Consider the following 20,781-nt stretch of genomic DNA (forward strand, 5'->3'; position numbering starts at 1 on the left):
TGAACGTTTGTTAATTCGTGATACGGGATACACGGTGCATTAGGAAATTAATGAAAAGGATGGAGACTCCGGGGATTGAACCCGGGACATTTCGCATTTGAAGCGAACACTCTACCACTTAGCTTAGTCCCCACGTCTGAACTTTTGTTAATTCGTGATACGGGATACACGGTGCATTAGGAAATTAATGAAAAGGATGGAGACTCCGGGGATTGAACCCGGGACATTTCGCATGCGAAGCGAACACTCTACCACTGAGCTAAGTCCCCACGTTTGAACTTTTGTTAATTCGTGATACGGGATACACGGTGCATTAGGAAATTAATGAAAAGGATTGAGACTCCGGGGATTGAACCCGGGACATGTCGCATGCGAAGCGAACACTCTACCACTGAGCTAAGTCCCCACGTCTGAACTTTTGTTAAATCGTGATACGGGATACACGGTGCATTAGGAAATTAATGAAAAGGATGGAGACTCCGGGGATTGAACCCGGGACATTTCGCATGCGAAGCGAACACTCTACCACTGAGCTAAGTCCCCACGTCAGAACTTTTGTTAATTCGTGATACGGGTTACACGGTGCATTAGGAAATTAATGAAAAGGATGGAGACTCCGGGGATTGAACCCGGGACATTTCGCATGCGAAGCGAACACTCTACCACTGAGCTAAGTCCCCACGTTTGAACTTTTGTTAATTCGTGATACGGGATACACGGTGCATTAGGAAATTAATGAAATGGATGGAGACTACGGGAACTGAACCCGGGACATTTCGCATGCGAAGCGAACACTTTACCACTGAGCTTAGTCCTCACGTCTGAACTTTTGTTGATTCGTAATACGGGATACACGGTGCATTAGGAAATTAATAAAAAGGATGGAAACTCCGGCGATTGAACCCGGGACATTTCGCATGCGAAGCGAACACTCTACCACTGAGCTAAGTCCCCACGTTTGAACTTTTGTTTATTCGTGATACGGGATACACGGTGCATTAGGAAATTAATGAAAGGGATGGAGACTCCGGGGATTAGGCCCGGGACATTTCGCATGCGAAGCGAACACTTTACCACTGAGCTTAGTCCTCACGTCTGAACTTTTGTTGATTCGTGATAAGGGATACACGGTGCATTAGGAAATTAATAAAAAGGATGGAGACTCCGGGGATTGAACCCGGGACATTTCGCATGCGAAGCGAACACTCTACCACTGAGCTAAGTCCCCACGTTTGAACTTTTGTTTATTCGTGATACGGGATACACGGTGCATTAGGAAATTAATGAAAGGGATGGAGACTCCGGGGATTAGGCCCGGGACATTTCGCATGCGAAGCGAACACTCTACCACTGAGCTTAGTCCCCACGTCTGAACTTTTGTTAATTCGTGATACGGGATACACGGTGCATTAGGAAATTAATGAAAAGGATGGAGACTCCGGGGATTGAACCCGGGACATTTCGCATGCGAAGCGAACACTCTACCACTGAGCTAAGTCCCCACGTCTGAACGTTTGTTAATTCGTGATACGGGATACACGGTGCATTAGGAAATTAATGAAAAGGATGGAGACTCCGGGGATTGAACCCGGGACATTTCGCATTTGAAGCGAACACTCTACCACTTAGCTTAGTCCCCACGTCTGAACTTTTGTTAATTCGTGATACGGGATACACGGTGCATTAGGAAATTAATGAAAAGGATGGAGACTCCGGGGATTGAACCCGGGACATTTCGCATGCGAAGCGAACACTCTACCACTGAGCTCAATCCCCACGTCTGAACTTTTGTTAATTCGTGATACGGGATACACGGTGCATTTGGAAATTAATGAAAAGGATGGAGACTCCGGGGATTGAACCCGGGACATTTCGCACGCGGAGCGAACACTCTACCACTGAGCTAAGTCCCCACGTCTGAACTTTTGTTAATTCGTGATACGGGATACACGGTGCATTAGGAAATTAATGAAAAGGATGGAGACTCCGGGGATTGAACCCGGGACATTTCGCACGCGGAGCGAACACTCTACCACTGAGCTAAGTCCCCACGTCTGAACTTTTGTTAATTCGTGATACGGGATACACGGTGCATTAGGAAATTAATGAAAAGGATGGAGACTCCGGGGATTGAACCCGGGACATTTCGCACGCGGAGCGAACACTCTACCACTGAGCTAAGTCCCCACGTCTGAACTTTTGTTAATTCGTGATACGGGATACACGGTGCATTAGGAAATTAATGAAAAGGATGGAGACTCCGGGGATTGAACCCGGGACATTTCGCATGCGAAGCGAACACTCTACCACTGAGCTAAGTCCCCACGTCAGAACTTTTGTTAATTCGTGATACGGGTTACACGGTGATTAGGAAATTAATGAAAAGGATGGAGACTCCGGGGATTGAACCCGGGACATTTCGCATGCGAAGCGAACACTCTACCACTGAGCTAAGTCCCCACGTTTAAACTTCTGTTAATTCGTGATACGGGATACACGGTGCATTAGGAAATTAATGAAATGGATGGAGACTCCGGGAATTGAACCCGGGACATTTCGCATGCGAAGCGAACACTTTACCACTGAGCTTAGTCCCCACGTCTGAACTTTTGTTGATTCGTGATACGGGATACACGGTGCATTAGGAAATTAATAAAAAGGATGGAGACTCCGGGGATTGAACCCGGGACATTTCGCATGCGAAGCGAACACTCTACCACTGAGCTAAGTCCCCACGTTTGAACTTTTGTTAATTCGTGATACGGGATACACGGTGCATTAGGAAATTAATGAAAGGGATGGAGACTCCGGGGATTGAGCCCGGGACATTTCGCATGCGAAGCGAACACTCTACCACTGAGCTTAGTCCCCACGTCTGAACTTTTGTTAATTCGTGATACGGGATACACGGTGCATTAGGAAATTAATGAAAAGGATGGAGACTCCGGGGATTGAACCCGGGACATTTCGCACGCGGAGCGAACACTCTACCACTGAGCTCAGTCCCCACGTCTGAACTTTTGTTAATTCGTGATACGGGATACACGGTGCATTAGGAAATTAATAAAAAGGAATGGAGACTCCGGGGATTGAACCCGGGACATTTCGCATGCGAAGCGAACACTCTACCACTGAGCTAAGTCCCCACGTCTGAACGTTTGTTAATTCGTGATACGGGATACACGGTGCATTAGGAAATTAATGAAAAGGATGGAGACTCCGGGGATTGAACCCGGGACATTTCGCATGCGAAGCGAACACTCTACCACTGAGCTTAGTCCCCACGTCTGAACTTTTGTTAATTCGTGATACGGGATACACGGTGCATTAGGAAATTAATGAAAAGGATGGAGACTCCGGGGATTGAACCCGGGACATTTCGCATGCGAAGCGAACACTCTACCACTGAGCTTAGTCCCCACGTCTGAACTTTTGTTAATTCGTGATACGGGATACACGGTGCATTAGGAAATTAATGAAAAGGAATGGAGACTCCGGGGATTGAACCCGGGACATTTCGCATGCGAAGCGAACACTTTTCCACTGAGCTAAGTCCCTACGTCTGAACTTTTGTTAATTCGTGATACGGGATACACGGTGCATTAGGAAATTAATGAAAAGGATGGAGACTCTGGGGATTGAACCTGGGACATTTCGCATGCGAAGCGAACACTCTACCACTGAGCTAAGTCACCGCGTCTGAACTGTTGTTAATTCGCGATACGGGATACACGGTGCATTAGGAAATAAATGAAAAGGATGGAGACTCCTAGGCTTGAACCCGGGACATTTCGCAAGCGAAGCGAACACTCTACCACTGAGCTAAGTCCCCGCGTCTGAACTGTTGTTAATTCGTGATACGGGATACACGGTGCATTAGGAAGTTAATGAAAAGGATGGAGACTCCGGGGATTGAACCCGGGACATTTCGCATGCGAAGCGAACACTCTACCACTGAGCTAAGTCCCCACGTCTGAACTTTTGTTAATTCGTGATACGGGATACACGGTGCATTAGGAAATTAATGAAAAGGATGGAGACTCCGGGGATTGAACCCGGGACATTTCACATGCGAAGCGAACACTCTACCACTGAGCTAAGTCCCCACGTCTGAACTTTTGTTAATTCGTGATACGGGATACACGGTGCATTAGGAAATTAACGAAAAGGATGGAGACTCTGGGGATTGAACCCGGGACATTTCGCTTGCGAAGCGAACACTCTACCACTGAGCTAAGTCCCAACGTCTGAACTTTTGTTAATTCGTGATACGGGATACACGGTGCATAACGAAATTAATGGATACTCCGGGGATCGAACCCGGGACATTTCGCATGCGAAGCGAACACTCTACCACTGAGCTAAGTCCCCGCGTCTGAACTTTTGTTAATTCGTGATACGGGATACACGGTGCATTAGGAAATTAACGAAAAGGATTTAGACTCCGGGGATTGAACCCGGGACATTTCGCTTGCGAAGCGAACACTTTACAACTGAGCTAATTCCCCACGTCTGAACTTTTGTTAATTCGTGATACGGGATACACGGTGCATTAGGAAATTAATGAAAAGGATGGAGACTCTGGGGATTGAACCCGGGACATTTCGCATGCGAAGCGAACACTCTCCCACTGAGCTAAGTCCCCACGTCTGAACTTTTGTTAATTCGTGATACGGGATACACGGTGCATTAGGAAATTAATGGAGACTCCGGGGATCGAACCCGGGACATTTCGCATGCGAAGCGAACACTCTCCCACTGAGCTAAGTCCCCACGTCTGAACTTTTGTTAATTCGTGATACGGGATACACGGTGCATTAGGAAATTAATGAAAAAGATGGAGACTCCGGGGATTGAACCCGGGACTTTTCGCATGCGAAGTGAACACTCTACCACTGAGCTAAGTCCCAGCGTCTGAACCTATCGTTAATTCGTAAAACGGTATTCACGGTGCACTAGGAAATTAATGAAACAGATGGAGACTCCGGGGATTGAACCCGGGACATTTCGAATGCGAAGCGAACACTTTTTTTTTTTTATAAAATCTTTATTCACATGTCTAAAACAATACAATACAAATATAACAATTTTATGTGATCATAGCGGGTACGAAAATAAAAGAGGAAATGTCTCTATTGTTAATAAATAAATAATTTCGACATTGATAATGATAAATATTGCAATTACCGAAAAACTATATTTAATAGATTATTCATGATAACGTCAGACGGAATATCCATATTTAGTTTTCTTTGCTTATTCCGACATTCTCTTTTTAATATTGCGCGGACTTTTTTTAGAAATATGACATCCTGAAATACGGTTTTATTAAAGGAACATTGACAACGATACATCCAAATTTCTCGTTTAAAAATTGCACTTAATAAATTTACAACTTTCCAAAAAATAACAGGTTTTTTTAAATCAGTAGTTATCTCGCCAAAAATTATAAAAGAGTTTCGAGTTTTTGTAGGACCACCGAATAAGTCCCGGGAAAGGTCCAAGACGGCACAGAACAACCAAGTCCACCATTGCGACACCACGGGACACTCCACGAAAAGATGTTCTACAGTTTCGGAGCCGGTTTGACAAAAGGGACATCGAGAGTCCGGGACCACGAGACCGTGCACTAAACGTGACTTTACTGGAAATCCCTGATGGATCAGTCGAAGATTCATGGCAGAAAGGGAAGGGCCCAAAAAGTTGGAACGGACGAATTTCCAACGAACACGGCATAGAGGGCCACCGAAAAAGCGACGCCAACGCTCCTCGCCACTGGACTCAGTAGATAAACCGGTCGCGAAAGTATCGTAAATAAACTTGACCGAAAGAGCGAATTTGATCGTTTCACCATTGTCATTTACAACTGATAACCCGAAATTAGGCGCGACAGGAAAACGGCGCGGTTTCTTCACACCCCGCGCAATCTTGGTTGCCCAGGCAGGAGGAATAGCAGCGATAAGTTCTTTATAGAGGTCCATCGTTTTGGACTGCGACATTCTGATTATAGAATCCTCGGTAGCATCGATGATCGCTTGCTGTGGTAAAAATCCTAAAACGTACTCGTAACACAAATCGCGAATGGTCCGGAAACCAGCACGAGAAAAGTATTGACATTCGAGACTACCGAATCGCGACAAGCTCAATCGTGGATTCAGGAAGAGTGGTTCGTCCAAAAAGTCCGAGAGAGGGGGAAAAATCCATCCGCTGAGATGAGAATAATCATCCCAAGCGCGAAGCATTGAAACGTATGGATCGGGAAGACCGGCAGCACGACGCGAGTCAATAGTTAATCGGAAGACTTGAATGCCAAGTTGCAAATCGCCCCCATAGTGGTCAAGGATCGCTGAATAAAGGTCCCGATAGTAATCCGAAGTAGCGTCTTCAAACAGAGTAAGGATTTCGCGAACGCGAAAAGCTTTGACTTTTGTCGGGATATCCACGAGGCCGAAACCCCCAAAAAACGTTGGCCGAACGAGAGTGTCATACGCGACAAGGTGAGGACCGGTTCCCCAAATAAATGATAAAATGGCGGCTTGAAATTGGCTGAGCCAAAACCGAGAAATGTCGACCGCTTTTAAGATATGCCAAAGCGTAGACGCAGCCAAAACGTTAACCACTAAGACTTTCCCAATGATAGATAGAGGACGACCCTTCCAAGAACGCAAGACGCGACAAAACTTTCTGTACCGCTCTTCCCACTGAAGTTGAGGTAAATTAGCATAGTCATAGTCAATCCAAATGCCGAGAATCTTCAAAGGCGCACTTGAGATAGTTATACCACGCGAGACGAGAAGATCCCGACCGTGATAAAGACCAAGCCATTTCGCTTGACACTTCGCTGGGTTTAATTTAGCACCCGAAGCCTGACCAAAATCCGAAAGAATTTCGCATATCGGAGGGATAGCAGTCTCAGATGTAGATACGATAGTAGTGTCATCCATATGTTGAAAGAGTTTCGGCAAAAGCGAATGAGCAGAGAGACGGAGGGCCGGTATTGTGTCGTGGCGATTCACCGCGCTAAACAATGGTTCCGAAGCTAATATATACAGCAATGGGCTGAGAGGGCAACCTTGACGAACCGAGCTACCCAACGAGAACAGAGGAGTTAAATGACCGTTGATTTTGACACAGGCCTTGGAACCCGCGATAAAAGCTTGAATCCACCGGCAGAAGAAAGGGCCAACCCCCATCGAGGCTAATAATGCGAATAAAAACGGCCAAGACACCCGATCGAAAGCTTTCAAGAGGTCCAACTGTACGAGAATACCACCTTCCCCACGAATCCGCAGAAGCTCCGTTACATCCGACAAAGTCCTTGTAGTTAAAGAAATGTCCCGACCGCAAACCGCTCCCGTCTGAGTCGGTGACGTAATATTTGGTAACAGTCGAGCGAGCCGAAGCGCGAAAACCTTGGATAAAATTTTATAGTCCGTGTTTAACAATGTAATAGGACGCCAATTTTTTAAAAGCGACAAGTCACCAGATTTCGGCACAAGAACTATGAGACCAACTTTCATACTGGGAGGAATGTGCCCATGGTCGCGGATAGTTTGAACCATACCGAGATATTCGTTTTTGATTAGAGGGAGAAAAAAGCGCCAAAACTCCACCGTTAAACCGTCAAGACCCGGACTCTTATTGTTCTTCATAGAACCCAAGGCGTGTTCGATTTCCCCCCAAGCAACCGGTTGCTCAAGGGCAGAGCTATCAACGGCATCAACACGGTTACGGACTAGGTCAGTAAAACGGCGACACTGTTCCTCGCAGATAGGCTCGTTGGTGTAAAGGGCATTGTAAAACTCGAATATTTCGTTACGGATAAGAACCCCGTCACGTAACACCTCACCAGAGTTAGAAACCAAACGACCAATTGACTTAATGCCCTGGCGGTGGGTCTCCAAACGCAAAAAATAACGCGTAGGTCTTTCTCCAAATTCTTGAATATCTGCCTTGGCGCGAAGAACCTGGGCCCGAATTACCCCAGCATCGAAATCCGCAAGCGACTGCTTCGCTACTAACAATTCCGACAGGCAGCTCGGATCATTGGCGAAACGCGCCACGAGACCCGAAATCCGCTCTATCGGAGCAGACCGCGAATTCCGTAACTTCTGAGCGCGAACTTTACCATAGAAGATAGCGTAGTCCTTGATAGTGACTTTAAGGTTCTCGTACCAGCTAAATATGTTCTCGCGGTACTCTATAGTGTCGCGACTCCGATTAACAATACGCTGGATGCCGTTGCGAAAGCGATCCTCTTTCAGTAAAGTAGAATTAAATGCCCAAACCCCAGGACCGCGTTGAACACCACTAGGATCAAAAACAAGAGACACGGCTTTATGATCGGAAAAAGAGATGGTCGAAATGAGACATCGTGAACAATTATGGGTATCCGTAGGGCGGGTAAATATATAATCAATACGTGACATTACAAAGTTCCCGTACACGAAACCCGAACGCGGGTAATCAAAGTGATCTTGGTGAGACGCCCGCCAGGGATCATGAAGATCCAGTCCCATAGACCACAATTTAAGTGACGAAGGCTGACAAACAGGGCGGGCCTTGGAAGCAGGGCGGCGATCGAGATTATAGCTTAAAACATCGTTAAAATCGCCCGCAATAATCGGACGAGGTAAAATAGAGCACCATAATTTCGCAGTAGACAAAAAAGCTGTTCGCGCCGATGCGTCATTCGGCGCGTAGATATTCTCAAAATCCAAAGGTAAATCGTCAACGAGCGCGGAGACAGATAAAAAACGCCCGCAACCACTACGAAAAACCCGAGAAGGAATAATGTCAAGGCCGGCACGGAAACATGTCGCTACGCCGCAAAAAGTGGTAACTGGATCATTATCCCAAAAAACACGCCCACGAAAAATGTCCCGAAAAACTCCTACGTGCTCATTCGTCCAATGGGTCTCCTGTAGGAAAACCACGTCGTACGCGCCTATAAAAACAAGAAGTTCCCTCATCTTGTCAAGGTTCCGAAGACCGTTGACGTTAACTGTTACGATTCTTAGCGGCATGATGCGAGTTGGGGATGGGGGTAACAACACTGGGAAGCGACTTCGATGCGGGAGTGTCCGAAGAATTAGTCTTCGGATCCTTGGAAACTACATTCGACTTCTTAGGTGGAGGTTGTCGTTTTTCAGCGTCCGACCCACTAGTAAAAGGCAGGACTCGTTTACCCGAGTCCTTCACGCTAAGAGCTACTTCATTCTTCTCCACGTCGTCACCACCCTTGGCGGCACCGGTATCATTAGGCATATGTACATCCTGAACATTATGATCGTTAGAGCGATAATTACCGAGAATTCCGGAACTGGCTTCATCGTCAGTCTCCCTCGACTCAATGATCGTAGACCGAGTGGGGCAGACCCGAGCCATATGGCCCTGCTTCTTACATCGAAAACAAATAAAAGATGGGCATTCCTTGTAGAGGTGGCTGGATGAAAGACACCCATTACAAACTTTACTCTGGGAGTTATGACGAACTCGGTAAAAAGTCTCCCGACCAAGAACGTCCTTTATTTTTAAGCCGTACGGTAAGGAACTAACGCATTCGGCAAGACGAACCTTGACCGACCGGAGACCAAAATAAACACCTTCGTCATTTTTACGCCAAAGTATTTCTCCTTTAATCTCGCATAATAAGCTCTCCAATTTTTCATTAACAGCCTCATCACTCACAAATTCTGGTAAGCCAAAGATATTAACAATGACTGTCTTCCTCGCAATCCCAGACACATCAAAACGCTTGTCTCCCACCTGAAGATCAGCATCCAGACAAAGATCGGCGTCATCCTGGCGAAAGAAGGTGACGTAATAGCCACCGTCCGTAGCAACAACCAACGAAACCGAGTTAGGCCCGTAATCCAAAATACATGCCGTCAATATTTCCTGCTTCGAAACTTCTTTAACTTCACACTCCACAAAAACGGAGCGCTTTAAAATATCCATCCTGGATTTCAGAAGAAAACCCAGGAAAGCACGAAAAACGAAAAATAAACTGCGCGAATTAGTAAATTTTAAATTAAGCAAACAAAATGTTAGAAAATAAACCGAAACTAAGGCTTAGCGAGAAGACGAGGAGAGCAAAGAAAACGAACCGCACTCTCCAAAAACCAAACGCGAATCCCGAAGCGAACACTCTACCACTGAGCTAAGTCCCCGCGTCTGAAACTGTCGTTAATTCGTAAAACGGTATTCACGGTGCACTAGGAAATTAATGAAAAAGATGAAGACTCCGGGGATTGAACCCGGGACATTTCGCATGCGAAGCGAACACTCTACCACTGAGCTAAATCCCCGCGTCTGAAACTGTCGTTAATTCGTGATACGGGATACACGGTGCATTAGGAAATTAATGAAAAAGATGGAGACTCCGGAGATTGAACCCGGGACTTTTCGCATGCGAAGCGAACACTCTACCACTGAGCTAAGTCCCCGTGCCTGAAATTGTCGTTAATTCTTAAAACGGTATTCACGGAGCACTAGGAAATTAATAAAAAAGGTGGAGACTCCGGGGATTGAACCCGGGACAGTTCGCATGCGAAGCGAACACTCTACCACTGAGCTAAGTCCCCGCGTCTGAAACTGTCGTTAATTCGTGAAACGGGATTCACGGTGCACTAGGAAATTAATGAAAAAGATGGAGACTCCGGGGATTGGACACGGGACATTTCGCATGCGAAGCGAACACGCTACCACTGAGCTAAGTCCCCGCATCTGAACGTTTGTTAATTCGTGATACGAGATATACGGTGCACTAGGAAATTGATGAAAAAGATGGTGAGTTAAGGGATTGAACCCGGGACATTTCGCATGCGTAGCGAACACTCTACCACTGAGCTAAGTCCCCGCGTCTGAAATTGTCGTTAGTTCGTGAAACGGGATTCACGGTGCACTAGGAAAATAATGAAAAAGATGGAGACTCCGGGGTTTGAACCCGGGACTTTTCGCATGCGAAGCGAACTCTCTACCACTGAGCTAAGTCCCCGCGTCTGAAACTCTCGTTAATTCGTGAAACGGGATTCACGGTGCACTAGGAAAATAATGAAAAAGATGGAGACTCCGGGGATTGAACCCGGGACATTTCGCATGCGAAGCGAACACTCTACCACTGAGCTAAGTCCCCGCGTCTGAAATGTTGTTAATTCGTGATACGGGATACACGGTGCATTAGGAAATTAATGAAAAAGATGGAGACTCCGGAGATTGAACCCGGGACCTTTCGCATGCGAAGCGAACACTCTACCACTGAGCTAACTCCCCGCGTCTGTACTTTTGTTAATTCGTGATACGGGATATACGATGCACTAGGAAATTAATGAAAAAGATGGAGACTCCGGGGATTGGACCCGGGACAATTCGCACGCGAAGCGAACACTCTACCACTGAGTTAAGTCCCTTCTAGGTTTTACGAATTTTTTTCCCTGATCAGGGTTCATTAATCAAGGTATTTAAGGAAAAGCTTGAGCCAGAATTGTGACTTAAATGAAAACAGCAACGTTTTTTTTTCGTGGTTTATTCAATTTATGTTAAAGTGTTGGCCATTTGAATATTTGCGGTTCGCAGTTAATTTACAACCGAGCAAGAAACTACACCTACGAAGTAGGGTTATTCGCACCATAATACGGTAAAATATAATTCTTATACACAAATATAGTCAGAAAGATACTATAAAACACTAAAATTAAAATTAAATTAAATTTGTGTGGATAAGATTTGTAAATATCATTTTGAAACTAATAACTTTCACGCTTTATTTAAGTCAAGCCAATAAAAACAATTACCTATATTTTAAATACGGTAAAATATAAATACATTTCCGATATGTAAATAGGTAGAATAACACTATGAAAAGTTCCTTTTTCTTCTTTTAATACGACAACACACACAACTCTGATACGCAAATATATAAAGAAAATATAAAAAAAAATTTACTCTACGTTCGATACGTTAAAATACATTTCCGATACACAAATATAGATAAAGAAATACTATAAAATGTAAAAAGGTAGAAAAATACTACACATTAACCATTATGAATTTAAGCTTACAACATCCTTCACGTATAGAGCATAACATATATGTTCAGAGTTAACTTGTTTCCTCGTTATCTTTATCGCATGTGTTTTAAATAGCGTATGGAATAAGTTAAGAATGTACTGAAATGGTGTATGTTTAAACCTCGTAGAATAAAGAGTAAAACATATGTTCAGAGTCGGCTTGATTACTAAAGCGAATAACACAGAGACGTTTCCGGTGTAGTCACGTAGGAAGAAAAATACTACAACACTCTCTATACTCTACATTCAACACGTTAAAATATACTTCCGAAATGTCAATATAGGTAGTAAAATACTACAAAATCTCTATACTTTACCTTCAATACGTTAAATTACATTCCAATATGTAAATATAGGAGGAAAAATACTACAAAAGCCTCTTTTCTTGGCGTTCAATATGTTAAAATAGATTTCTGAAATGAAAATGTAGGTAGTAAATACTACAAAATCTCTATACTCTACCTTCAATACGTTAAATTACATTCCAATATGTAAATATAGGTAGTAAATACTACAAAAGCCTCTTTCCTTGGCGTTCAATATGTTAAAATAGATTTCTGAAATGCAAATATAGGTAGTAAATACTACAAAAGCCTCTTTTCTTGGGGTTCAATATGTTAAAATAGATTTCGGAAATGCAAATATAGGTAGTAATTACTACAAAAGCCTCTTACTCTACGTTCAATACGTTAAATTAATGATATGCCTCCGATCGAATCGTTCATTTTTTCCTATTTAAATATACGCATTTAAATTAGAATTGCTTTTAGTGTTCGACAGTCGATTAATTTTTATCCACAAATTTTCCGATTTATTTAAAAAACGTTGGTAAAAAGAATATCATTTTAACTTATTTAATTGTGTTTTTTACCCAACCAAGCATTTATTTGAATAAAAGTGGTATTTATTTAAATAACCAATAGTTAAATAAAAATTGTTAAATGTTTAAATAATCGAAAGTGAACAAGCCTATTTTTTAAATAAAACAAACAGACTTTAGAGTTGATAAGATTTGTAAATATCATTTGAAACTAATAATTTTCACGCTTTATTTAAGTCAAGCAATTACATTTTTAAAAATGAAAGAAGTTAAACAATATAAAAATTTGTAAATATTGTAAATATTTTTAGGTAATAAAGAAATTAAGAAATGTTTTAATTAAAATATCTTTCATTTTCATAAATATTTAATTTTATAACCATGGTGGAAGTTCTATACTAAATTTACAAAATTATTGCACGACGGATACTTCATGGTTCAATATTTTATTAAAATTAAATAAAATATTGAACCATGAAGTATCCGTCGTGCAATAATTTTGTAAATTTAGTATCTTTCATTTTCTACTACATTTTTAAAAATGAAAGAAGTTTAACAATATAATTATTCTAATATAATTTCAAAATCAGGTATTATTTAAAGTACAAATGCATAATTTAGTGAAGCAATTCTTATTTAAATACTTTTATTTAATTAATTTGTGTCTGAAATGTATTTATTGAAAAATAAGTGGGTTTTACTATTTATCACGGTTTTTTATATATATATATATATATATATATATATATTGGAATTGTTACAAAAGGTTCTTTTAAACGTAACTTAGTACATTAATTTATTTTGGAAGTTCAAAACGTATTAAGAGCCCTTCAGAGTACTATAAAAGGATTTCATTTACAAACTAAATTAATATTTTCTTCAAACTTTCAATTCGTTATAATTCGAATTTAAATGAAAACATCATGGATTATAGGTGCGTAATCTACTATTAGACCGAACGGATTAAAAATACTTAAAGTAAGTGGTTTTACTGATAAACTAAAGCAATTTAACTTTAAAGGGTATCTTAGATTATTGTTTTTAATATTATTCAAATTCAAAACGTATAAAGAGTCCTTCAAAGTAATTTAAAAGAATTTTATTTACGAACTAAATCCATATTTTAGAAGTTAGTTTGTATGAAATACTTACTAATACCTGAAAAATGGACTTTAGAGTTGATAAGATTTGTAAATATCATTTGAAACTAATAATTTTCACGCTTTATTTAAGTCAAGCAATTACATTTTTAAAAATGAAAGAAGTTAAACAATATAAAAATTTGTAAATATTGTAAATATTTTTAGGTAATAAAGAAATTAAGAAATGTTTTAATTAAAATATCTTTCATTTTCTACTACATTTTTAAAAATGAAAGAAGTTTAACAATATAATTATTCTAATATAATTTCAAAATCAGGTATTATTTAAAGTACAAATGCATAATTTAGTGAAGCAATTCTTATTTAAATACTTTTATTTAATTAATTTGTGTATCTGAAATGTATTAATTGAAAAATAAGTGGGTTTTACTATTTATCACGGTTTTTATATATATATATATATATATATATATATATATATATATATATATATATATATATATATATATATATATATATATATATATATATATATATATATATATTGGAATTGTTACAAAAGGTTCTTTTAAACGTAACTTAGTACATTAATTTATTTTGGAAGTTCAAAACGTATTAAGAGCCCTTCAGAGTACTATAAAAGGATTTCATTTACAAACTAAATTAATATTTTCTTCAAACTTTCAATTCGTTATAATTTGAATTTAAATGAAAACATCATGGATTATAGGTGCGTAATCTACTATTAGACCGAACTAATTAAAAAAATACTTAAAGTAAGTGGTTTTACTGATAAACTCTAAAGGAATTTTGGAATTTTCTAGAATAGCAAAGTAAAACTAAAACGTAAACCAAGTTTAAAACGAAACTAATAAAAGGGAGAAAGGTTGAAGTAAGTAATTTTTTGATTTTTCGTTTTTTAATTTTTGAGTTCCCTATATTATTATAAACTAAATTAAATATAATTTATGAAAATTTGTGATAAAAGATCTGCTCCTTCGTGTTTTACATATATTTAAAAACTCGAGATTTTAATGAACTGTTTTCAAAGCATGAAAAATATAGCAGATCCTTTGATTTTAATTGTAGTTAGTAGTTACTTAAAAAAAAAGTCGCTAGCTGACTTGGAGCTGGTGTAGTTAAATTTTAAAAATGTGTATTTTAAATTATGTTTGTAAAAGTTTTTTTTGAAAAAGTTTAGTATTATAGTTTAAATTTATTAAATAAAATAAAATATAAATTATACATTTGGTTTAGTATTTTACTATTGCAAGTAAAATTAATAGTAATTTCAATTACTTTTTTAGTTTTTTTTTTGACAAATATGCAAACTATTTAGTTATTTCAAAAACAAATACGTCGAATTATTTGGTATTCGAAATACTATTGGTTAGTTTTTATATCTTTAATTTTATTTTTCAGAACAATTTCTCTTTGTCTAGCTTCTTCTAACTTTAATTTAGATGGCCTTAAAGCCAAGTATTTAACAAATTTTGTAACCAAGTAGATGGAGCTTTAAACAATTTTTCTGTCATGTAGTCAAGGAAATGTTCAAATATACGTGTATTTGGTCATTTTGATGGTCAAATAGCCCAGTATGGAACTGCGAGATGATAGTCAGACATTGAGACGCGGGTGGCGCCCGTGCCCCAGCGTCCGCGCCCTCGCCCTGATGGTGCCCCGAGCCTCCGTCGACGTCTGAAATGTGAAATGGGGCACCGACGGGGCTGGCGCGGACGCTGGGGCACGGGCGCCACCCGCGTCTCAATGTCTGACTATCATCTCGCAGTTCCATACTGGGCTATTTGACCATCAAAATGACCAAATACACGTATATTTGAACATTTCCTTGACTACATGACTGAAAAATTGTTTAAAGCTCCATCTACTTGGTTACAAAATTTGTTAAATACTTGGCTTTAAGGCCAACAAAATTAAAGTTAGAAGAAGCTAGACAAAGAGAAATTGTTCTGAAAAATAAAATTAAAGATATAAAAACTAATCAATAGTATTTCGAATACCAAATAATTCGACGTATTTGTTTTTGAATAATATTAAAAACAATAATCTAAGATACCCTTTAAAGTTAAATTCCTTTAGAGTTTATCAGTAAAACCACTTACTTTAAGTATTTTTTTAATTAGTTCGGTCTAATAGCAGATTACGCACCTATAATCCATGATGTTTTCATTTAAATTCAAATTATAACGAATTGAAAGTTTGAAGAAAATATTAATTTAGTTTGTAAATGAAATCCTTTTATAGTACTCTGAAGGGCTCTTAATACGTTTTGAACTTCCAAAATAAATTAATGTACTAAGTTACGTTTAAAAGAACCTTTTGTAACAATTCCAATATATATATATATATATATATATATATATATATATATATATATATATATATATATATATATATATATATATATATATAAAAACCGTGATAAATAGTAAAACCCACTTATTTTTCAATTAATACATTTCAGATACACAAATTAATTAAATAAAAGTATTTAAATAAGAATTGCTTCACTAAATTATGCATTTGTACTTTAAATAATACCTGATTTTGAAATTATATTAGAATAATTATATTGTTAAACTTCTTTCATTTTTAAAAATGTAGTAGAAAATGAAAGATATTTTAATTAAAACATTTCTTAATTTCTTTATTACCTAAAAATATTTACAATATTTACAAATTTTTATATTGTTTAACTTCTTTCATTTTTAAAAATGTAATTGCTTGACTTAAATAAAGCGTGAAAATTATTAGTTTCAAATGATATTTACAAATCTTATCAACTCTAAAGTCCATTTTTCAGGTATTAGTAAGTATTTCATACAAACTAACTTCTAAAATATGGATTTAGTTCGTAAATAAAATTCTTTTAAATTACTTTGAAGGACTCTTTATACGTTTTGAATTTGAATAATATTAAAAACAATAATCTAAGATACCCTTTAAAGTTAAATTGCTTTAGTTTATCAGTAAAACCACTTACTTTAAGTATTTTTAATCCGTTCGGTCTAATAGTAGATTACGCACCTATAATCCATGATGTTTTCATTTAAATTCGAATTATAACGAATTGAAAGTTTGAAGAAAATATTAATTTAGTTTGTAAATGAAATCCTTTTATAGTACTCTGAAGGGCTCTTAATACGTTTTGAACTTCCAAAATAAATTAATGTACTAAGTTACGTTTAAAAGAACCTTTTGTAACAATTCCAATATATATATATATATATATATATATATATATAAAAAACCGTGATAAATAGTAAAACCCACTTATTTTTCAATAAATACATTTCAGACACAAATTAATTAAATAAAAGTATTTAAATAAGAATTGCTTCACTAAATTATGCATTTGTACTTTAAATAATACCTGATTTTGAAATTATATTAGAATAATTATATTGTTAAACTTCTTTCATTTTTAAAAATGTAGTAGAAAATGAAAGATATTTTAATTAAAACATTTCTTAATTTCTTTATTACCTAAAAATATTTACAATATTTACAAATTTTTATATTGTTTAACTTCTTTCATTTTAAAAAATGTAATTGCTTGACTTAAATAAAGCGTGAAAATTATTAGTTTCAAATGATATTTACAAATCTTATCAACTCTAAAGTCTGTTTGTTTTATTTAAAAAATAGGCTTGTTCACTTTCGATTATTTAAACATTTAACAATTTTTATTTAACTATTGGTTATTTAAATAAATACCACTTTTATTCAAATAAATGCTTGGTTGGGTAAAAAACACAATTAAATAAGTTAAAATGATATTCTTTTTACCAACGTTTTTTAAATAAATCGGAAAATTTGTGGATAAAAATTAATCGACTGTCGAACACTAAAAGCAATTCTAATTTAAATGCGTATATTTAAATAGGAAAAAATGAACGATTCGATCGGAGGCATATCATTAATTTAACGTATTGAACGTAGAGTAAGAGGCTTTTGTAGTAATTACTACCTATATTTGCATTTCCGAAATCTATTTTAACATATTGAACGCCAAGAAAAGAGGCTTTTGTAGTATTTACTACCTATATTTGCATTTCAGAAATCTATTTTAACATATTGAACGCCAAGAAAAGAGGCTTTTGTAGTATTTACTACCTATATTTACATATTGGAATGTAATTTAACGTATTGAAGGTAGAGTATAGAGATTTTGTAGTATTTACTACCTACATTTGCATTTCAGAAATCTATTTTAACATATTGAACGCCAAGAAAAGAGGCTTTTGTAGTATTTTTCCTCCTATATTTACATATTGGAATGTAATTTAACGTATTGAAGGTAAAGTATAGAGATTTTGTAGTATTTTACTACCTATATTGACATTTCGGAAGTATATTTTAACGTGTTGAATGTAGAGTATAGAGAGTGTTGTAGTATTTTTCTTCCTACGTGACTACACCGGAAACGTCTCTGTGTTATTCGCTTTAGTAATCAAGCCGACTCTGAACATATGTTTTACTCTTTATTCTACGAGGTTTAAACATACACCATTTCAGTACATTCTTAACTTATTCCATACGCTATTTAAAACACATGCGATAAAGATAACGAGGAAACAAGTTAACTCTGAACATATATGTTATGCTCTATACGTGAAGGATGTTGTAAGCTTAAATTCATAATGGTTAATGTGTAGTATTTTTCTACCTTTTTACATTTTATAGTATTTCTTTATCTATATTTGTGTATCGGAAATGTATTTTAACGTATCGAACGTAGAGTAAATTTTTTTTTATATTTTCTTTATATATTTGCGTATCAGAGTTGTGTGTGTTGTCGTATTAAAAGAAGAAAAAGGAACTTTTTATAGTGTTATTCTACCTATTTACATATCGGAAATGTATTTATATTTTACCGTATTTAAAATATAGGTAATTGTTTTTATTGGCTTGACTTAAATAAAGCGTGAAAGTTATTAGTTTCAAAATGATATTTACAAATCTTATCCACACAAATTTAATTTAATTTTAATTTTAGTGTTTTATAGTATCTTTCTGACTATATTTGTGTATAAGAATTATATTTTACCGTATTTAAATAGTAATAAAAGCGAATTGAAAGTTTGAAGAAAATATGAATTAAGTTCGTAAATAAAATCCTTTTATAGTACTTTGAAGGACTCTTAATACGTTTTCAACTTGAATAAAATTAAAAACAATAATCTAAGATACCCTTTAAAGTTAAATTCCTTTAGAGTTTATCAGTAAAACCACTTTAAGTATTTTTTCAATCCTTATACCTATATTTACATATTGGAATTGTTACAAAAGGTTCTTTTAAACGTAACTTAGTACACTAATTAAGTATTTTTAATTTACCGTAATTAAAATATAGGTAAGTGGTTTTTATCTTATTTTATACCTACGGAAGCGATAAATAAATTAAAGCAATAAATTTTTGGAGTTTGGAGATGGGTGGAAAAAAAAATAAGGCTCTTCGTTTTTCCAACTGCTTTTCTGATGTACCCAAAAATGGACCAAAATAGAACAAAAGTACCCTTAAAACGACCAAAGTCACCATTTTCGGCCCTATGTACCCCATTTCGGACCAAAAGTACCCCAAACTGGACCTATTAGCTTTATTGTAATGTTAAACTCCTATAGAGATTCCCCTAAAAGAAAAAAACTTGCGGTCCAATTTTGGGTACATGAATTATTTCGGAGAGGGAATCCATGTTTTAAATTCAAATTAACCGCGCGCCCGGGCAATCCGCGCCTCCCAGGTAATCCACGCCTCCCAGGTAATCCACGCACGCGCGCGCTATCTTCCTGCCTAGGTTATTAATCATACAACTTACATAATTTCCACTTATTTCGTACGATAAAACGCGATCGAGATATTCGTTTTAAGAAATACTCGTGAGATTGGTTCAAGTGTCAAGCATACTACAATGATATTAAAATGAAGTTTAAAAATATTTCCATTCTACTTTAACAACGAATATTCCATGACGTCAAAACACTCTTAAATTCAAATTAACCGCGTCCCCCGGGGTAATCTGCGCACTCGTCGCCTAGGTTATCAATTTTTACATCATTTCAACTTATTCCGTACGATAAAACTTGATAAGATATACGTTCAAGTATCTTTCGAGATAAGCGTAGATAAATGAACAAGTTGGCCTGGACACAATATGTTGATATACGAAAAAACAAATCGTCGCGAAAAATACCCTAAATACATTGACTTTTCGACGATTTTACCCTCATTTCACCCCTTAAATCCCGGACCCCGATCCCGAACCTGACCCCGACCCCGGGACTGACGCCTCGCCCTCACTTTCCTTCTACTAAAAAAAATACAAAATATAACCCTGGAATCTAGTTATGAAGTCTTTGTCGTTGCCAATGCTCAAACTGGCGGCTTCCTATAGTTATACAAAATATAAAGAAACCTATTTAAAGAACTGAATCCATGAAGTATCAGCTCCTTTGATATTGATTTATTTGTAAAGAACTGAAAGCCTATTTTGCATTTAATTTATTTGAAAATTATGTGACCTTGACGTTCCTTTAAATACCCGATATCATCTTATTTATAAAGTTAAACAATTTTAACATATGTCCGCAATATCTTGAGTTTTGGAATCATTATCTTAGAAATGATTATCTGTTGAGAATACAAGAGTGACTTTCCGGACATTTAGGATCTTTATGGAAGTTTTATGGGTGGGTCACAACCCCTTTGTGTCTATCAAATTGGAAGACGTAATTAGGGGACTAATGGGATACCGGATAGATTAAA

The 20,781-nt window shown here is 37.4% G+C and overlaps 36 non-coding genes across 36 annotated transcripts; all 36 read right to left on the reverse strand.

The window, feature by feature from the left end:
* Positions 1–60: 60 nt before the first annotated feature.
* Positions 61–132, reverse strand: TRNAL-CAA (transfer RNA leucine (anticodon CAA)). Its single transcript has one exon. It is a non-coding gene; the product is annotated as a tRNA-Leu (tRNA).
* A 65-nt stretch (positions 133–197) lies between these two features.
* TRNAA-CGC (transfer RNA alanine (anticodon CGC)) lies at positions 198–269 on the reverse strand. Its single transcript has one exon. It is a non-coding gene; the product is annotated as a tRNA-Ala (tRNA).
* Positions 270–334: 65 nt separating this feature from the next.
* TRNAA-CGC (transfer RNA alanine (anticodon CGC)) lies at positions 335–407 on the reverse strand. The gene has a single exon. It is a non-coding gene; the product is annotated as a tRNA-Ala (tRNA).
* Positions 408–471: 64 nt separating this feature from the next.
* On the reverse strand, positions 472–543 carry TRNAA-CGC (transfer RNA alanine (anticodon CGC)). Its single transcript has one exon. It is a non-coding gene; the product is annotated as a tRNA-Ala (tRNA).
* A 65-nt stretch (positions 544–608) lies between these two features.
* Positions 609–680, reverse strand: TRNAA-CGC (transfer RNA alanine (anticodon CGC)). The gene has a single exon. It is a non-coding gene; the product is annotated as a tRNA-Ala (tRNA).
* A 202-nt stretch (positions 681–882) lies between these two features.
* Positions 883–954, reverse strand: TRNAA-CGC (transfer RNA alanine (anticodon CGC)). The gene has a single exon. It is a non-coding gene; the product is annotated as a tRNA-Ala (tRNA).
* Positions 955–1,156: 202 nt separating this feature from the next.
* TRNAA-CGC (transfer RNA alanine (anticodon CGC)) lies at positions 1,157–1,228 on the reverse strand. Its single transcript has one exon. It is a non-coding gene; the product is annotated as a tRNA-Ala (tRNA).
* Positions 1,229–1,430: 202 nt separating this feature from the next.
* TRNAA-CGC (transfer RNA alanine (anticodon CGC)) lies at positions 1,431–1,502 on the reverse strand. The gene has a single exon. It is a non-coding gene; the product is annotated as a tRNA-Ala (tRNA).
* Positions 1,503–1,567: 65 nt separating this feature from the next.
* On the reverse strand, positions 1,568–1,639 carry TRNAL-CAA (transfer RNA leucine (anticodon CAA)). The gene has a single exon. It is a non-coding gene; the product is annotated as a tRNA-Leu (tRNA).
* Positions 1,640–1,704: 65 nt separating this feature from the next.
* Positions 1,705–1,776, reverse strand: TRNAA-CGC (transfer RNA alanine (anticodon CGC)). Its single transcript has one exon. It is a non-coding gene; the product is annotated as a tRNA-Ala (tRNA).
* A 65-nt stretch (positions 1,777–1,841) lies between these two features.
* Positions 1,842–1,913, reverse strand: TRNAA-CGC (transfer RNA alanine (anticodon CGC)). The gene has a single exon. It is a non-coding gene; the product is annotated as a tRNA-Ala (tRNA).
* A 65-nt stretch (positions 1,914–1,978) lies between these two features.
* On the reverse strand, positions 1,979–2,050 carry TRNAA-CGC (transfer RNA alanine (anticodon CGC)). The gene has a single exon. It is a non-coding gene; the product is annotated as a tRNA-Ala (tRNA).
* A 65-nt stretch (positions 2,051–2,115) lies between these two features.
* TRNAA-CGC (transfer RNA alanine (anticodon CGC)) lies at positions 2,116–2,187 on the reverse strand. Its single transcript has one exon. It is a non-coding gene; the product is annotated as a tRNA-Ala (tRNA).
* A 65-nt stretch (positions 2,188–2,252) lies between these two features.
* Positions 2,253–2,324, reverse strand: TRNAA-CGC (transfer RNA alanine (anticodon CGC)). Its single transcript has one exon. It is a non-coding gene; the product is annotated as a tRNA-Ala (tRNA).
* Positions 2,325–2,388: 64 nt separating this feature from the next.
* Positions 2,389–2,460, reverse strand: TRNAA-CGC (transfer RNA alanine (anticodon CGC)). Its single transcript has one exon. It is a non-coding gene; the product is annotated as a tRNA-Ala (tRNA).
* A 65-nt stretch (positions 2,461–2,525) lies between these two features.
* Positions 2,526–2,597, reverse strand: TRNAA-CGC (transfer RNA alanine (anticodon CGC)). Its single transcript has one exon. It is a non-coding gene; the product is annotated as a tRNA-Ala (tRNA).
* Positions 2,598–2,662: 65 nt separating this feature from the next.
* Positions 2,663–2,734, reverse strand: TRNAA-CGC (transfer RNA alanine (anticodon CGC)). Its single transcript has one exon. It is a non-coding gene; the product is annotated as a tRNA-Ala (tRNA).
* Positions 2,735–2,799: 65 nt separating this feature from the next.
* On the reverse strand, positions 2,800–2,871 carry TRNAA-CGC (transfer RNA alanine (anticodon CGC)). Its single transcript has one exon. It is a non-coding gene; the product is annotated as a tRNA-Ala (tRNA).
* Positions 2,872–2,936: 65 nt separating this feature from the next.
* Positions 2,937–3,008, reverse strand: TRNAA-CGC (transfer RNA alanine (anticodon CGC)). Its single transcript has one exon. It is a non-coding gene; the product is annotated as a tRNA-Ala (tRNA).
* A 66-nt stretch (positions 3,009–3,074) lies between these two features.
* TRNAA-CGC (transfer RNA alanine (anticodon CGC)) lies at positions 3,075–3,146 on the reverse strand. The gene has a single exon. It is a non-coding gene; the product is annotated as a tRNA-Ala (tRNA).
* A 65-nt stretch (positions 3,147–3,211) lies between these two features.
* Positions 3,212–3,283, reverse strand: TRNAA-CGC (transfer RNA alanine (anticodon CGC)). Its single transcript has one exon. It is a non-coding gene; the product is annotated as a tRNA-Ala (tRNA).
* Positions 3,284–3,348: 65 nt separating this feature from the next.
* On the reverse strand, positions 3,349–3,420 carry TRNAA-CGC (transfer RNA alanine (anticodon CGC)). Its single transcript has one exon. It is a non-coding gene; the product is annotated as a tRNA-Ala (tRNA).
* A 66-nt stretch (positions 3,421–3,486) lies between these two features.
* Positions 3,487–3,558, reverse strand: TRNAA-CGC (transfer RNA alanine (anticodon CGC)). The gene has a single exon. It is a non-coding gene; the product is annotated as a tRNA-Ala (tRNA).
* Positions 3,559–3,623: 65 nt separating this feature from the next.
* On the reverse strand, positions 3,624–3,695 carry TRNAA-CGC (transfer RNA alanine (anticodon CGC)). Its single transcript has one exon. It is a non-coding gene; the product is annotated as a tRNA-Ala (tRNA).
* Positions 3,696–3,897: 202 nt separating this feature from the next.
* TRNAA-CGC (transfer RNA alanine (anticodon CGC)) lies at positions 3,898–3,969 on the reverse strand. The gene has a single exon. It is a non-coding gene; the product is annotated as a tRNA-Ala (tRNA).
* Positions 3,970–4,034: 65 nt separating this feature from the next.
* TRNAA-CGC (transfer RNA alanine (anticodon CGC)) lies at positions 4,035–4,106 on the reverse strand. The gene has a single exon. It is a non-coding gene; the product is annotated as a tRNA-Ala (tRNA).
* A 193-nt stretch (positions 4,107–4,299) lies between these two features.
* Positions 4,300–4,371, reverse strand: TRNAA-CGC (transfer RNA alanine (anticodon CGC)). The gene has a single exon. It is a non-coding gene; the product is annotated as a tRNA-Ala (tRNA).
* Positions 4,372–4,573: 202 nt separating this feature from the next.
* On the reverse strand, positions 4,574–4,645 carry TRNAA-CGC (transfer RNA alanine (anticodon CGC)). Its single transcript has one exon. It is a non-coding gene; the product is annotated as a tRNA-Ala (tRNA).
* Positions 4,646–4,701: 56 nt separating this feature from the next.
* Positions 4,702–4,773, reverse strand: TRNAA-CGC (transfer RNA alanine (anticodon CGC)). The gene has a single exon. It is a non-coding gene; the product is annotated as a tRNA-Ala (tRNA).
* Positions 4,774–10,238: 5,465 nt separating this feature from the next.
* TRNAA-CGC (transfer RNA alanine (anticodon CGC)) lies at positions 10,239–10,310 on the reverse strand. The gene has a single exon. It is a non-coding gene; the product is annotated as a tRNA-Ala (tRNA).
* Positions 10,311–10,376: 66 nt separating this feature from the next.
* On the reverse strand, positions 10,377–10,448 carry TRNAA-CGC (transfer RNA alanine (anticodon CGC)). Its single transcript has one exon. It is a non-coding gene; the product is annotated as a tRNA-Ala (tRNA).
* Positions 10,449–10,514: 66 nt separating this feature from the next.
* Positions 10,515–10,586, reverse strand: TRNAA-CGC (transfer RNA alanine (anticodon CGC)). The gene has a single exon. It is a non-coding gene; the product is annotated as a tRNA-Ala (tRNA).
* Positions 10,587–10,927: 341 nt separating this feature from the next.
* TRNAA-CGC (transfer RNA alanine (anticodon CGC)) lies at positions 10,928–10,999 on the reverse strand. The gene has a single exon. It is a non-coding gene; the product is annotated as a tRNA-Ala (tRNA).
* A 66-nt stretch (positions 11,000–11,065) lies between these two features.
* TRNAA-CGC (transfer RNA alanine (anticodon CGC)) lies at positions 11,066–11,137 on the reverse strand. The gene has a single exon. It is a non-coding gene; the product is annotated as a tRNA-Ala (tRNA).
* Positions 11,138–11,202: 65 nt separating this feature from the next.
* Positions 11,203–11,274, reverse strand: TRNAA-CGC (transfer RNA alanine (anticodon CGC)). The gene has a single exon. It is a non-coding gene; the product is annotated as a tRNA-Ala (tRNA).
* A 65-nt stretch (positions 11,275–11,339) lies between these two features.
* On the reverse strand, positions 11,340–11,411 carry TRNAA-CGC (transfer RNA alanine (anticodon CGC)). Its single transcript has one exon. It is a non-coding gene; the product is annotated as a tRNA-Ala (tRNA).
* Between the last annotated feature and the right edge of the window lie 9,370 nt (positions 11,412–20,781).

This window comes from Leiobunum rupestre, chromosome 5, assembly GCF_980474605.1.
Source record: "Leiobunum rupestre chromosome 5, qqLeiRupe1.1.hap1, whole genome shotgun sequence".
Lineage (NCBI taxonomy): Eukaryota > Metazoa > Arthropoda > Arachnida > Opiliones > Sclerosomatidae > Leiobunum > Leiobunum rupestre.